General features: G+C 33.3%; 1 protein-coding gene across 1 annotated transcript in view; it reads left to right on the top strand.

Moving 5' to 3' along the window:
• The first annotated feature begins 1,821 nt into the window (after window positions 1-1,821).
• The window catches only part of LOC110028164, a 46,037-nt gene continuing 35,617 nt past the window's right edge, over window positions 1,822-12,241 (top strand). Inside the window, exon 1 of the mRNA XM_020729909.1 lies at window positions 1,822-1,854. The gene's annotated coding sequence lies outside the window, so the exon portion shown is untranslated. The remainder of the gene's footprint in view (window positions 1,855-12,241) is intronic.

The raw sequence follows: 12,241 nt of genomic DNA on the forward strand, positions 1-12,241 counted from the left end.
AAAAATTCTACGCTTTTCTATTTCTTTCTATAGACAAAGACATTCAAGCACCACCTCACATGCAAATGCACATTAGGTGGGCATAGAATAAACATGAATGACATTTCTTCATTTGTTATGGGCGGTATCACGACCCAATTCGGTGCTTAGAATTAACTAAAGCGGAAACAACAGTTGAACGATATTAACATCTAACTATCCATATTTTGAAAACTTCAATACATATAAATGAACCACTAATCCATAAAGTACAAAAAAATCCAAAGGTTCTAGAAACAATAACATTCAAAGACAACATTTCAAGCCAGTACTAAACATTATATCAATATATGAAAAAAACAGTAAAAACAAAACTATTATTATAAAAGTATATAGCAGCAGTAGTCCTCATCCAGTAAACTAAGCCTTTCATATTAGACATATCAATCTATAAATTTTCTTTACCCGATAGAAAAAATTATTTGCAACCATAAGTATAACTTAGTGGGTAATTATAATCTAATATGCATTAAATTCTTATGCTACGCTATGTATGAACAAACAAAAGAAAATGCATTCCATTTTATCAATACTTTAACTTTATTCCTTCTCATTCCACTTTAAGCAATTACCATTTTTAGCCTTTTTAAAAATCAAAACAGGATTAGTGTCATTCTCGAATGTATCATAAAAAATGTACTCGAAGCTAAAAAAAAAGGTGTTCGAAGCACCCTCAAAATTATACCCAAATGTACCCTCAAATTGTACCCGAAGACACATCTTTACCATTTCATTTAACGTGGGCGGGTACATTGCATCCCATGTCAGTACCATCTAGGAGTAATTCTGTATGACTTAAACCCATACTTTTTATTTCATATGAATTAAAATCCTTTAGAATGTAAGTTATTTTACTCTCTTTCTTATGATATTTCAGGCTTTCAATATGCTAGGTATAACTAAAAAACTTATTTTAAAAAATTTAATAAAGCAATTATTCATTTACTAAAACATTAATTTAACACATAGAAGAAAATAATCACCCACCTTGATTTAAAGCGACTTCTGAAATAATTTATCGCTTCACTTTACTTTCTTCAATTAATCCTAATAAATTAAATATACATATATTTTTAAAGATCACATTCTAAAAGAAAGACTTACATATCTAATGACCTATAACTAAATTGACACATATAAGTCAATTAGAAAATTCCTTACCTTAAAAGTTGGATTTGCTTCCTTGCACAAAATTTTCATTTTTCTTTTATAAATTTAATTGATTCACCTCTAATCTTCTACCTTCATATCTGATTAAATTAAACATGTTATTAGCATTTAGTAAGTAAATCAATAATTTCAATTTAAGCAAATTTATATTATTAAATATTAAATACCTAGAAGATTTGATTTTTATCATTCACACGTAAAACTCAATTTCTCCTTGACATCATAAACTTCCACTTAACAGCCCTTTATAATGTAAGTGAATGTAGATTAACACAATAATTAATTAATTTCACTCTCATAAATATATATAACCTATTATTAATTTATTTAATAAAAAAATCTCAACCCTTACCTCCATTCTGCGCCCGACTGCCCTAACACGCACAAACGGCTCGACCCCTGCTTCCTTATCCTGCCTTCAGCCTGTGCTCGATCGAGCGAGCTCCCTCCTCTTTTTCCTTCGGGTTCGACTCGAAGCAGGCAGTACCCGGAGTTTTCTTCTTCCTCCTCTTACTTTGCGCGAGCACACCACGTTGGCGTCTCCTCCTCTCTTCTCCTACGCATTCCTACGCACTCCTACGCACTGCACCAGCGTAAGAAGCCGTAGCTTATCGTGGCTCAGTCCTCGATCGCGACTCGGTACAGGTAGGTTTTCGATGTCGCTCGACCACTTTACTTCTCCTTCCCTTCGATTTTTACTTCTTCTTTTTCCTTCTCCGAGGGGGATGCGTTCCTCTAAACGGCAGCGCTTCTCTATTTTTATTATTATTATTATTATTATTTTAATTTATGTTATTACAGTCTCCTCTTCTGGTAAAATTTGGTTTTGAAAATTTGAAATTAAACATGAAAGTGAACATACCTTAATTAAAAACTTGTGAATACTTTTCTTGCATCTTAAATAACTTCTCCCTGTACGAGAAAAATTTGCGTACGTAAGACATACACAGAGCTGTGTACGATAGCTAATAGGAGAAGACCACGTATGCATCAGCGGTCTCATAGCTTGTAACTTATAAAAGAAATAGGTGTTTTGCTGCGCGTGACGTGTCGACCCAGCTCACGACGGTAATTCGATTGTAACCCCGTTGTAGCCATGCAATACCTCCCGCGGCCGGCTCCTAGTAACGCGCTTGTAATCCCGTTGTAACTCATGTGTAACCTTCACCATTCAGACAGTAGTACCGCGCGTATAACCTGAGTGTAATTTCTCTATAACCTCGTCGCTGCGGAACCAAAAGTATACTCTTCGTGTAACTCGATTTTCATTGCGATGTAACAGATTATTAGGCCCGTCGCATTAGAACCGCGCGTGTAACCCTCATGGAACCGAGAGTACACCCTTCGTGTACCTACGATGTAACAGACTATTAAACCCGTCGCATTGGAATCACGCGTGTAACCTGAGTGTAACTGCGATGTACAAGATTAAAAATTGGAGCGCGAGCGAATCATGTTATTTAAGTAGCTAGGGTTTACTGTTTTATTGGTCATATTCTTTATTTTCCGACACCATTTTCTCCTGCAGTGGCACCTGGACCTGTTGAAGTTCAAGATGGACAACAGAAACACAAATTGTTATTTTATGTACAAAGCGGAAGGAGAAGAAGAGAATTATCCTGCCAAGAGAGAAGAAATGCACGTTAAAGTAGAAGTGTGTTCGGAGATGTCTTTTTTTTTTTTGGGAGATATTGCTTTAGTTGTTACAATAATATTGTTTACTGTTAGGGTCTTCTTATTTTTAGGATCTAGTATTTTTGGAGGTGTATGTTTGTTGAGGTATGTTTATACAGGTGCATAGTTTTAGGGTTTTATAAAAACAGTGAAGTAAATATCCTACCTTATAGGGTTTTATAAAAACAGTGAAGTAAATATCCTACATTTAACCCCAATAATCACAACTCAATAGCTAATAAAAAATAATTAAGTTTTTGAAAGTGCATATTTGTAGAGGTGTATGGTTTTAAGGTTATTTATTGAGCTGTGATTATTACGGTTTAATGTAGGATATTTAGCTTGACTGTTTTTTTAAAACTAATGAATCTTTATTATGGAAGGAACATATGAGAGTTTAGGGTTGTTTTTTGAGTTGTTTATAGAGTTTAACATTTTATTCTCTTGTGTGTGCAGTTTGTTGAGAGTGAAACTATCTGTATCGAGCAAATAACAAACATATTACTTCAAACGATGATCCACAATGAGAAAAACGTATAAAGTATATTGTGCTTATGCTCATCATATTAGATTTAGTGTTCGTAAGGAACACGTTACGTTTTGGCCCAACTCCAGGAATATTAAGACGAAGGACTTGGTATGTGGAAAAACATGTTTCAAGAAAGTGCTAAAGATCACAGAAGTTATTAACTACAATAAAATAGACAAAAGAATTATTTGCCCTGCAATGATTCGATACGCAGTTGATTAGGAAGACAATTGGACAGTCAAAAAATTCATTGGATCTCATAACCACTCATTAGCGAACACTGGTGATAAACACCTGTTGCGTTCCAGCAGAAAGATAAGTAAAGTCAATGCAGATGTGCTTAGGTCGATGACACATTCAGGAATAAAACCTAAAGACGTGTTTAACTTTCTAGCCAAAGAAGTTGGGGGTGTAGAGAACCCAGAATGTATAAATAGAGATGTTTTTAATTTCATTCAAAGAGTGAAGAGATTTAGAATTGAAAATGGTGATGCCAATGCTTTATTGCAGTTATTCGCAGTGAGACGTGCTGAGGATAACATGTTTGAAAGATTTTGAAACTAATGAGAGTGGTCGGCTAATGAGTTTATTTTGGAGCGACGAGACATCCAGACTTGATTATGAATGCTTTGGAGATATTATTTTTTATACGAGTTATAGATTACATAAATATAACTTAGGTTGTGCTCCTATTGTTGATGTTAACCATGATTGACATAATGTTCTCTTTGGAGTCGGATTCTTGTTAGAGGAGACGGTAGACTCGTTTAAATGATTTTTTAAAACTTTTATTCATATCATAGGTGATAATCATTCAATAACAATCTACACTGATTAGGATCAGACAATGGGTAGAGCCATAGCAGAGATTTTGCGAAATACATGATATAGATAATGTTAGTGGCACATATACAATAAATTATCTATAAAAGTTCAATGCGGGGTGGTGGATAAGATAGTCAATGATTTTTTTTATAAATATTTGAGCAAATGAAAGTCTGAAGAGAACTTTGATGATACATAAGAGGTGATGATTGAGACAAGTAATCTACAGAACAATGTGTGGCTAAATGAGAAGTACAAAATTAGACATAAATGACCTACAACTTTTAATAAGGATGTATTTGGAATGAGAATTTTATCGACCCAAAGAAGTGAGTCAACCAATACTATTTGTCATGGTGTCTCAAAGCTCATTAGTTCTATTATAAATTGTTTTTGGGCATTGAAAATGTCATGAAAACGTGGAGGCCCAACAAGAAAGACGAGGATTCAAGTGTGATCAATCTGTGATTACTCATGTCGTAAAAATCAGCTCAATACTGAAGCAGACAACTACATTTTACTCAAGGAAGTTGTACAGAATATTTGAGAAAGAGTTTATACATGGGTCATGTGGTCTTCAATTACATGCCTCTCTAAATAATGAAACTGAATTTTTCATTAAGAATTTGGATGATCATAGAGCAAACAGTACTTGGGTAGTTAATTTCGACAGTTTGAGTTTGAATATTCAGTGCAACTGCAGAAAGCTCAAAATGATGGGGCAACTATGTGCACACTCTTTATGAGTCATAAACATTCTATATATTAAGAAGATATCCGATAAATATCTTTTTTGAGATGGTCTTAAAATGTAAAAAGAGATTTATATAACAGTTATGGATAGAAGCATCTGCAGCAGTCACAAACGTTGAATGATATTAAAGGCGACCTAATATTTCGAACACATGCAAAAATTTGCATATCAAATTATCAATAAAGCAAATGAAAATCTAGAAGTTGAGCAGCACATGAAGGAGTCCATGAAGAAATTATCATTGGATATTGATGACATATTTAATTGGTAAAGGTCCTCAGCCAAGGAGACCACAATAAAAAAAAAACCTGTGAATAATGAATCAAAACTGAATGATCCTGCTAAAATGCGTCCTAAAGGAATATCTAATGCCAAACTAAAAGAGTATTGAGAGAGAAATAAAAGAGTAAAAAATATATTTTCACAACTTCAATATTTTTTCATATGTTTCATCAAACAAGTTTTTCACTCATAATCACTGTATATACAAGAAAACAAAAAGATATTTCAACCACCGAATAACAAGAATCATCACAATGTCATCCACCCATATGCTCACTGTCTGATTTTCTAACACAGATAAAAATATAATGCAAAATTATGAGCACAATGTTTCATTTTTTAATTGTTCTTGTTGTGGTATGTAAATTTTTTGTTACTGCTGTTACATGGATATATGTTTGTTCTATAACACTAATGAATTTCTTATACATAGTTAGATATATACTGCTGATATATGAATATATACTGCAGAATTTATTTGCTTCACGGACTAGGGAATCCTACATTGCCATGATGACGTATTCAATACATGAGACAACAATGCCTCAACGGTTTCCTTTTAAGATTTTATTGTTCGATTTTAAGCTAAAATTTATTTGCTTCACGGACTAGGGAATCCTACACTGCCATGATGGCATATTCAATACATGAGACAACAATGCCTCAACGATTTCCTTTTAAGATTTTATTGTTCGATTTTAAGCTAATATAAAATGAGTTCAGGTGATACACTGCAATCTTTTATATCTCTTTCAATGCCACCTTTCATATCTCAAAATTTGTGTGCAGATGTGATATCAATGTAGTAGCAAAATATGATAATTCAATACCAGGTGAATGAGCTTATGAAGATGTCAATATAACAGTCCTTCATATCTCTTTCAATTTCACCTTTCATATCCAAATCTTGTGTGCATAGGAGATATCAATATAACAACAAAATGTGATAATCCAATACTAGATTGATAAGCTTATGAAGATGTCAATATAATAGTCTTTCATATCTTCTTCAATGCCACCTTTAATATCCTAAATTTTGTGTTAAGAGGAGATATCAATATATCAGTAAAATATGATAATCAAATACTAGGTGAATAAACTTATGAAGATGTCAATATCTCTTGTTTCTTTTTATGTGCATAAAATTTATTTCTTGCTTGATATCCATATATTATATCTTGTTTACTTGCAGGTGTTGCTAACCACAGCTGCTATGCTGCTTTTCTGATGCAGAAATTCAGAAGTATAAAAGATGCTAACAATGCAGTTTTGACCTCCTTTAATTCTCCTTCATAACCTGTAACTGAAATTGGATGATAGTACAATTTAATTGTTCTATATTATGTAAAAAAAAATGATAAGAATTTGTCTATTAGGGTGTCTGATACTTAAGGTTGTATAATCCATTAGTCTTATGAAAGTGAGTTTGATAAATAAAGTGATGATTTATGAATGTGATTTCTATTATGCTTTCCTTGAAAAGAATACTTCAAGATTTCTGGGCACAATAATACAAATGGGAACTTGATTATTAAGTTGGAAGCTTGTTTTTTATTACACCCATACATAAGAAGAGGACTATAAATATAATAATAAAACCTCACAGATAAAGATGAGGACTATAAATACCATAATAAAACCTCACATATGAAGAATATTAAATAATATTATTTTAAAGTTGGCAGCCCTTTTTTTCTCGCTCCCCCAAAAATATGAAATTTTAGGCTATGATAATGTAGTTATGAGCCCCGACGGTAAGCAATGTTTACAACACTTAGCTGACTATGTTTATGAATACAAAAACAATATCAAACATGTATACCACTCATTCAAATTCTTGTTAAGCATTAATTAAAATTGGAACCAAATTCTTTCCAAATGTTCAATAAAAGTAGATTCAAATTCTTTACAATCATTCAATAAAAATGGAAATAAGTTCTTTACAACTATCTAATGAAACCCAAAATACATTTTTTTCAACAATTCTGAAGCATTCAGTTAATCTGCAACCAAAATCCAGACAACCATTGCAGCAATTGTAGAGATGGGCCATTTCAGGAGGTAACATCAGCACCAAACTCCCGTAGGTGGTGGGAAAAAAACTGTCCAGAGTTTTTTAAAGAGCCAGCTTATCAGCTCTACAATCATATTATAGCAAAAAAATAAAGCAAAACAAAAAAGTGTTCCATAAGGAGTCAGCCTTTATAAGGATTGGAATATCAAGATATTATATATCTTAAGTAAAAAAATTAAGAGTAAAACATCAGTTATCTAAACTGTTAGAAGATGGTGATCAAATATCACAAAGAAATATCTCTTTTTTATGGCTCCTACATTTATCTATTTTTATGACTAATTCATAAAATAAATCAAGTTTAAATAAGTGAAATCAAGAAATTATGAAATAACAATGTTTAAATACTAAATTTAAAAGGATAAAGGAAAATAAGTGAATAAGAGTAAATCAGTCATCTTAAACCGAAACATACATGAAACAAAGAAAGGATACAAAATATTAAATATTAAATAAAGTTCCAGATTCAAACAGAAAAACCTATTTGGACTTCATGTTTTTTCTATATCCCGACGCTTTCCAATCGAAACTCTCCCTCTAAAAAATAAATCTCTTGATCGACTGTCATATCATCCATAAAATAGGTTAAATTCTGTAAGAATTCACAAAATTAGATGAAACAGGTGAAAACTATAATAAATAAATAAATGTCAACATAACAATTGTAATATAATTACGAGATTTAAATGAGTGGAGGGACATTTGAGAAACATTTGACTTCAACATCTAAATATCTCATGTGCTGAGGCCCGTTTGGTGATCTTCTCAATAAAAAAAACTTGCATGGTATTTCAAGCAGTCGTAAGAGCAATTCTGAAATAGATATTAGATAGCTAAAAAGTTAAAGATGATAAATAAATGCTTATTAACATAAACATGTAATCATTCCAAAAAAATTATGTTCGTGACAATGCAAATTTACAAATCTCGTATCCTATTTCTGCTCTAAATAATGACATAGATTCATGAAATTCCAAAACGTCATTCTAAATAGTCTTTCCAATCGGCTCTATTCTTCTGTATTAGTGTTTCAATATGTTTACAGACAAATACACCACAATCAAAACTATGCTCTGCACCGGAATGCCTCTGGCCATTACAACTTGCCATTTACTCAGATCAGACTGGAACGCTTCCCCTGCATCTCTCAGAAAATGTTTAATCTGCATATTTAAATATAGAAATGAATGAACAATAACATAGGACAATGCATAAAGCAATAAATATTGCCTACTACAATGACGTCGGTGATATGTAAATGTATTCTGTTAGGTAATGAATCATATAGTTTCCACTTGTGCTTCTTCATTGCCCCAACTAGCAGTGTCAAATGCTGATTGTTGATTATTGGTCGCAGCAGTAACTCCACATTCTCAGTAGTATCGTTCGTAATGTGCTGAACAAACCCTTTAACATTGCCTACTTTATACAACTGCATAAAAATAAATATATCACATAAGAACAAATGGTCATATTAGATTTATTTAAGTTCACACTAGGACACGTGAATTTCAAATTTACCCAGTGGCATGGAGACACATATAAGTACGATCTATATAGCTGTGATACATTGCATTTCTTATTTTTCATCAACATAGCAAAACAATCGACTTGTTTATTTCCTAACTAATAATTCATGAGGAATTCATCAAGATAACGTAGAGTTACGACATATGTCCCATATTAATTACTAAATTACCTCAGCATTTCAAATATATAATTTTTACCGTAAATAGTATAAAAGTAAAACAAAAAACCAATAAAAAATTATGGTAGACTAACAAGTCAATGAATTTGCTACAACAGAGCGTTGTTTCTCGCATATAATTTGGAATTTGTTGTCTTGCGGAAAAATCAACCACCAGTGCTGCTGGACAGTCCTATAAGACAAGCAACTAACATTATATAGTGAGAATATTAAAGTTTGGAGTGTGAACACTTCAAGAAAACATTCAGGGTAGTCATCATCAACATATTGCCTGTCCACTTGGTCCTGATCTTCTTTAACTCCAAATTTAGTCGTTTTTTTGAGAAATTGTGTATGATGAACTTTTTCTGCTTTCTTAATATGTACAGTTGGTGGATCAAAACTAATGTCGTTAGTTATAGTTTGTTGTACAATTGTCGATTCCTCCTTATCCACATCCTCAAGCTCTTCTTTATTAGGTGGTGGTTGATTAACTTGGTCAGTTTTCCCTTTATTTAAAGCTTCAACCTGTTAATTATTGGATGTTAATTGAATTAGTAAACAAGAATTTTATTGGATGATGCTTTGGTGCAGGTTTCAACCTCTTCAGCCTCTTCAACCGCCTCTTGTGTTGATTTTTTCCTCTTTTTCTGTTTAAAAATCATAAATGGGGAACTGAGAAACCTTTTTCTTCTACCCTCTCTTGTCTTAATCATTTGAATTAAACTTTCTAGTGGGGACTCTTTGACCCATTTCCTTGGAAATTTCCCATGTTGTTGTTTTATTGCTTTCTGTAATTCTTTTGCTTCATATTTTAACTCTGTCATTGTATTTTCTAAACTTGTCAAACGAGTATAAACTAAGCTTTGAAAGTCCAAAATTTATGAGTATCTTTAAGTAATTCATGTATTTTTTCAAAACCAATACGAGGGTTAGTATGTGGATACGTACCACCATGTGTTTGTTGAGAACCAATATGATAAGAAACTATAGCAGTAACTTCAACGAACGTGGGCGAATGTGGTCGGGATTGAGTCTGCTGTTGTCGGAGATGCTTCCCAGGACTGGATGATTCAAGTGGAGGACCAAGTAAACGATCCTCACTATCTTTTATTTCAAGGAAAAAATCATAAACCTGCAAGACATTACATAAAATCAAAGTCAATCAAAGTATCACGTGAGCATAATAACACTTTCTAGGGATTAAGAAAATAAATAATTCACTTCGGCGGATCTGTGCCTCTTAAAGGCTAATTAAATCTTTACAGTATTCCATTTCACATTTATTGGTCATCTCAGCATTCGTTGTCTAGCGACACTACTGGGAGGACCAAGGACATGTGCTCATAAAACCAGAGCTGCGTGAAACATGAAATAAATAATTCACTTCGGCGGATCTGTACCTCTTAAAGGCTAATTAAATCTTTACAGTATTCTATTTCACATTTATTGGTCATCTCAACATTCGTTGTCTAGCGACACTACTGGGAGGACCAATGACATGTGCTCATAAAACCAGAGCTGCGTGAAACATGATAAAATAATTCATTGCTATATCCAAAATTATAAAAAGAACTTTTAAGAGTTATGTGCAGTACACAAATAATTAGAAAGAAGACAAAACCAGTAATGTATCCCACTGGTTGATCCTTCCTTATTTTCGTGGCACAGACATTCAGTTGCTCAGTTAGAAATTCACATACTGTAGCTGACCAATTATACGCTGTAAAAATTTATATATCATCGCAAATAGAAGATAACTCTTTTAACACTCTAAAGTTGCTTGAAGGAAAAAATAAATTTGACATTAAAAACTTGATTAATAATTGCAAAAAGGTTATGAGAGGATTCCCTTGGTGAAAAGTCGAGTATTGCGGTCTTTATTTGTCTCGCATCCATACTACCAGGCGGAACATTACTCCAGCATGCATATAACCCTCTATTGGACATGCTTATCAGGAGTGCAACTTCTTCTGAATCAAATTTGAGCTCTTTCTCTTCCAAGTTAAATGTCATTCGTTCAATATCCCAACATTTTATTATGTGCATTGTCAGAATATGATCCTGAGGGTACAGATGAAGTTCAAAAAACTGAGTCAAATTCATGGCTTCCAATTTAGGGTCTGTTTGGCGCTGCTGTTTATTTATAATCTGCTGATAAGCAAATTATTCTGATAATCTGCTGATTATCAGAATAATCTGCCTTGTTGTTTAGGGCAGATTATTCAAAATAACTTATTGGTGGTTAAATGACATTCATGCCTCTATGTGATAAAACTGTTTGAGACAACTTATTCAGAATAGCTTATTGGTAGTACTGAAGCATATAGTGCAGAAACATGAAATCATCACAGATCAGTACTAAAAGATGTCATACATTTCTCACACCCTCATGAGTACCAGGAGAACTAAAAAAAGTACAAATACAAGTACAACTACAATCAGAAATATTAAAATGTTTAATTTCAGACTCTGGCTACGCCTGTTCTCATCTGCACTATCAAATTGAGAAAACACCGGATTCCCATGACTGCTGGTCGTGTCATGTAAGGGACTGTCAGCCCACCGGAAGAAGCCGCAAAGAGCAGAAACACCATTGGCACAACCGTAGAACTGCCTCCCAAAGCTATGAGACTGACGCGTGAGACTGACACGATGTGAGCAACGAAGCTGGTAGACCACAATAACACAAAAAACCTCTGTCTGTAACTGATATCCTAGAAGTCATGTTTCTATAACTGTGGAAAAAAAAAGATTGTTAGTATTTATCCAAATAAAAGTAAAATTGACATTCAAAATTAGTGTACGAACAGAGAAAAGACTTGCTGGACTAGCTGTTATATATAATATCTGCTATAGACTCCCTCAGAGCAGCCATCTCAACTGTACCCTCACCGTCCTGAGTTTCATATTCAATCGAGTCCATCTCATTATCAGCTAGAGATCCTGAAGGTTCTAGAGTCAATAATTTCATATCATCATCAGCCATATTGAAGTCCGTATCTGAATGAGAGGGGTGACGTCAGATGAAGTTGTGAAGTATCATAGTGACCAACACAATATACACCTGTTTAGGAAACGAATAAGATTACCCATTTCTTCTTCCACAACCTAAAAGTTCTTTCAATAACCCCCCGTAAAGCGGAGTGTCGTTTGTTAAACATTTCTTTTCTGCCACGAATATTGTCACTGCCACAAATATTGTCA

The sequence above is a fragment of the Phalaenopsis equestris genome, unplaced genomic scaffold, assembly GCF_001263595.1.
Source record: "Phalaenopsis equestris unplaced genomic scaffold, ASM126359v1 Scaffold000496, whole genome shotgun sequence".
In the NCBI taxonomy this organism is placed as follows: Eukaryota; Viridiplantae; Streptophyta; class Magnoliopsida; order Asparagales; family Orchidaceae; genus Phalaenopsis; species Phalaenopsis equestris.